The sequence below is a fragment of the Cucurbita pepo genome, chromosome 16 (genome assembly GCF_057944985.1).
Source record: "Cucurbita pepo subsp. pepo isolate OVF chromosome 16, ASM5794498v1, whole genome shotgun sequence".
Taxonomy (NCBI): Eukaryota; Viridiplantae; Streptophyta; class Magnoliopsida; order Cucurbitales; family Cucurbitaceae; genus Cucurbita; species Cucurbita pepo.
The window spans coordinates 4,887,114-4,892,452 of record NC_141813.1 but is presented as its reverse complement, the minus strand read 5'-3'; positions in this window follow the sequence as shown (position 1 = coordinate 4,892,452).

Sequence of the window (5,339 nt, the reverse complement as noted above, 5' to 3'; positions counted from 1 at the left end):
TTGCCATTTAAAATCCAAGTAACCTATGTAAGTTTACGACACCGAATTAGCACAGATCAAACGACGTCGTTTAGCTACTATGTTTAAGTAAACCTATAATTTTTCTTATAATATTTTAGTTTTTTGAAACAATGATCGTACTCATCTCAAAGCCTTTTTGAAATGTCGAAATCGACTTCAATAGGGTAACCAATTGTAGGATTGAGTCTAAAAATGTCAAATAGGGTTAAAAACCAGTATCCTGAGTCAAAAGCGCCAAATAGAAGTCGCGGGACAAAGTCGAATAAAGTTTTAGGCCCGAGATTGGGTAAGGAAGACAGAACGTTGGATTTTCGAACCCTCTCAAATTTGAGAGGTTAGGCCCTTACGAACCAAACATGTCACAATTTAGTGCAACTTATTTTAGTTTGAATTAGTTATGGAATATATAATATTCGTAATCTTGAAGAATATATTAGTTAGGAAATATATCTTAGATATTCGTAATCCGTTGAATTTGAATAGGAGTACATTTTATTTTATTATCAGGATTTAGTTAGTTTATATTTTCTTTGTAGATATTATTTTAGTATCTTGTATCCTATTTAAAGGTTGTGAATATCAATGAAGATTGAACATTTCGATCCCAATTCTTTTTCTAATTCTTAGATCGGTATTCTTTCGTTGAGTAATAATATTTTCATATCTATGCACACTTTTGAGTGGTAGATATTGCGTCAGTTGGTATCAGAGCCAAGTTGGTACGGTTTGATATTATATTCAACTAGATGAATAGTGGGAGTGCTTCTATGGGTGTAGCTCTGGAAAAGCTGGTTGGCAATAACTACAGTTATTGGAAGTTATGCATGGAAGCTTATCTACAAGGGCAAGATTTGTGGGATTTAATTGAAGGTGATGACACAGACATTCCAGCAGATACTCCACAGAATGCAGAATTACGCCGACAATGGAAGATTAAATGCGGAAAAGCCTTATTTACCTTGCGGACTTTGATTAGCAAGGAGTATATTGATCATGTTCGTGATTTAAAGTCACCAAAGCAAGTATGGGATACACTTCAAAAGTTGTTAACTAAGAAAAATACCGCTCGACTGCAATTTCTAGAGAATGAACTAGCTATGGTAACTCAAGGTAATTTTTCTGTTGAAGAATATTTTTTGAAAGTGAAAAATCTGTGTTCTGAAATTTCAGAATTAGATGCTGAGGAGCCAGTGAGTGATGCCCGATTACGTCGTTATCTTATTCGTGGATTACGAAAAGAGTTTATGCCTTTTGTTTCCTCAATACAAGGGTGGGCAAATCAGCCTACAGTCATTGAACTGGAGAATCTTCTTTCCAATCAGGAAGCATTGATTAAGCAAATGACTAGCAGCAACGAATTTTCCCCAAAGTTAGAAGGTGTGTTGTATGTCAAAGATCAAAGGAGACAGAATTTTTACTCAAAGCCTTCATCAAGCAATGGGAATCAATTCAGGAATGAGGAGTCATCAAAGAAGCCATTTAAAGCTTGTTACAGGTGTGGAAAACAAGACCATTTTAAACGAGATTGTGAGGTGAAAGTGGTGTGTCATCGTTGCGGAAAGCTAGGCCATATTAAACCAAATTGCCGAGTCAAGATGTAGGAATCAAAAGCAAATGCGGTACATGAAAATAAAAGTTCTCCAGATCCAATTTGGGAATATTGCTTAACCACTGAGGTTCTTGACCAGCCAACAAACGTGACTTCAGCCGTATATCAAGATGATGTCTCTACAGGTTATCAAAATTCTAATTCCACTACTTACGCTTCTGAGTTTGATTCTCTCCAAATTTCGCATCTGGACTCTCTCTTTTTCTCCGATATCAATTTTATTGCCCCTGATAACCCTTCTGTTTACTCCACGGCCTTGGATTTGAGATTCGACGAAAATGAAGTTGTCGAGCTAACGTTTGACGATCTTGACGGTCTTTACCTCCTCTCTGAGGCTGACGATTTCCTCATCTTTGAGAATTTGGATCAAACTACCAATTCGCAGGATTCGGCTACTGATGCTCCGCCCCAGCCTGACCCAGAAATAGCTGCACTGCTTGATGATGATGATTTATCACAATTTGGCTTTGATGTCGAGGACTTGAAGGAGGATTTCGTAGTTCAGGCAAATTTATGTGAAGAAGGGGAGGATGGTTCAATGGATAATAAGTTTGGTGTGGCTAAGGATTCTGAGAATGCGACAGGAAGCCAGAATATTGTTAATAACAAATCTTTTGGCGACGACATTTTTTAGGATGCAGATGTTGACCAAGTGGAAGATAATGTTGATAAGCAACAAACTCGGCAGCTTTTTGGTTGATCGATTTAACACCCTATTAAGTCAGGACTATGCATCTAGTGACAATGGTGATCGTGCTTATGATGAGCATGATGGTTGGGTAGCTGAAGAAGATGAATCCCTTGCTCAGAAGCTCAAGCATGCCCTTGGTGATCATAGTAAGGATGCCTTGGACCTTGACCAAGGATATAAAGCTCCTGCAAATATATTGAGTGGTAAAAAAGGATCAGAAGATCAAGAGCTTTTGCAGTCTGCCAGTGATGTAATTCACTGGTGTATGGAGTATGCTGAGTCTGCACAAGTTGAGATGAATTATTACTCTTTGTCATTAGAATTGGAGCAATCAAAAGCTCAGATTCAATCATTGGAGGGTCATATCGACTTGAAGCCTAGTCATGTAGATGCTTTGTATATTTTGGGTGGACTTTACGTGGACTCAAATGGTGTAGGAGCTTTTATAGTTGTTGAAGCCTCAAAGTTTAAGACCATTGGAGAGAAGACTGTTTTGAGACCAGAACTGTCAAATGCTCTCAAAATTAGATCTTTTCAGAAGATTACCCGATTGAATCGCTGTGATGTGGAACTTATTAAGAAGGAAATCATTGAACATGATGTGTCAATGTCTTATTCAGGTGGTGGCGTGCCTAAGAAGTCCATACGCAAGCCTAGCTGGAAGAAATTCTTCGTAGATTATTTTGTTCGAGAGAAAGTGTTAACGCAGGATGTTGAATTGCAGGAAATACATACTAATGAGCAAGTTGCAGACATATTTACTAAGACACTTGCCAAAGTGAAGTTTGAAGTTTTTCGTAAAGGCTCTCGAAGTTATTGAGACATAAGCCTGCACTAAGGGAGGCTGTCACAATTTAGTGCAACTTATTTTAGTTTGAATTAGTTATGGAATATATAATATTCGTAATCTTGAAGAATATATTAGTTAGGAAATATATCTTAGATATTCGTAATCCGTTGAATTTGAATAGTAGTATATTTTATTTTATTATCAGGATTTAGTTAGTTTATATTTTCTTTGTAGATATTATTTTAGTATCTTGTATCCTATTTAAAGGTTGTGAATATCAATGAAGATTGAACATTTCGATCCCAATTCTTTTTCTAATTCTTAAATCGGTATTCTTTCGTTGAGTAATAATATTTTCATATCTATGCACACTTTTGAGTGGTAGATATTGCGTCAAAACAAACACCATAAACGGGATTTGGGGGAAGAGGAGACTAAAAAACGGAAGAAAAAGAAGGAAATAGAACGTCGAAATGACGTGATTGAGGAAAGAGAGAGAGTCACCGAAAAATTCTCTAGTAATCGGGGTGAGGGAGACGAAGTCCAACCCGAGATCCGACTCACGACCCAAAACCCACAGGCAACCCTAACCGAGGTGAGGGGTGGAGAAGATGAAGTCCACCGGTCGGACCCAAACTCAAATACTCGCAACCTGATAGCCAAGCAACCCCATTCCTAGTTTGCTCCAGTAACCTAAAATACAAAGCTTCGGCCCAACAATGCAATAAGATACCCACTAGCAACCAGTCCAGTAGTCTAGTTCCTCTGTGCTTGGCCCAAAAACCCATGATTCACTACACAAACCTGTGTGCCCACATGAACATTCAAGACCCGTGCCTCGACCCACTTCACGACCTGCTCATGTGTCAATGTCCCTCAACGTTAGGGTCACTACTGCATACACCCGCCTCTTCGGCTCAGCTTCTCGGAATTCTAGGCTAAAAAATGACATATTTGGCTTGATTTGACATTTTTGACACCAACCTTTACGTTTTTTACCTTTCTGCAGCTGATTTTTTTAATATAGGTAATTATCAGTCAGTTAATAGAGGGCCTAGTGGACAGTTTCTCTAAATCCTAAGATGATGGACGGTTATGTCAAGGATGCTAGTGTATTCCAGTAATGGAGGAATTAAGAGCCTATGTATTCCGGCAGTGGGGGAATTAAGGAACGAGATATTGACAGAGGTTCACAATGTATTCCAGATGTGGGGGAATTAACGAACGAGATATTGACAGAGGCTCACAACTTATCATTTGCTATGCACTCAGGTAGTACAGAAAATCAGAGTGTCCTTGAGATTCGGGCGTAAGGGTAAACCTGAACAATACTAACTTTTGTAGAAACTTGGAAAATCAGGTCGTGGCCATTTTAAATAGTGAGTTCAATTGATTTCAATAATGATAAGATTGTATTTTTATTTTACCTTTATTTGAGTTGTCAGAAGTGGGATTTGAACGCACATCCTCTAATTCTGCATTGATTGGAGAGGGGAATGAAGTATAACTTATAAGAGTCTTTAAACATCTCTCCCGTAGGCGTGATCTAAAATGATTCTGACGGCAATATATAACGGGAAAAAATGGACAATATTTTTTAGCGGTTGGAAAAGGGAATGAAACATTCCTTATAAGGATGTGGAAACCTAACCTCTCCCTAGTAGACTCGTTTTAGAATTGTTCGGTTGATGGTGATACGTAATGGACAAAATCGGACAATATTTGTTAGTGGATGGATTGTGAGATTGAACATAGGTTGGAGAGGGGAAGAAACATCCCTCATAAGGATGTGAAAACCACTCCCTAATAGATGCGTTTTAAAACCGTGAAGTTGACAATAATACGTAACGAGCCAAGGCTGAATATATTTACTGATGGTGGGCTTGACCTATTACAAATGATTAGCTGGAATAGCTCAGTTGGCTAGAGCGTGTGGGATTTAACAACAAAGTCGAAGGTTCTGCTAATATGAATGAATTCATTCCTTAAGGTTGTGCAAAACATCGTTTGAATAGAAATTTTGAATCAATTTAATAAAAGAATAACACTTTATGAAAGAAAACCTTCAATTTAATAAAAGAATAGCACTTTATAAAAGAAAACCTTTCTAAGTAAGTTGTCTAAAGTGGGATTTCAACCCACGCATTCTCACAAGGACCAAAACTTGACTCCTAACGCGTTCGACCATTCAGCCATCCTAATTATTTATTGTGAGACCTAACATTGGT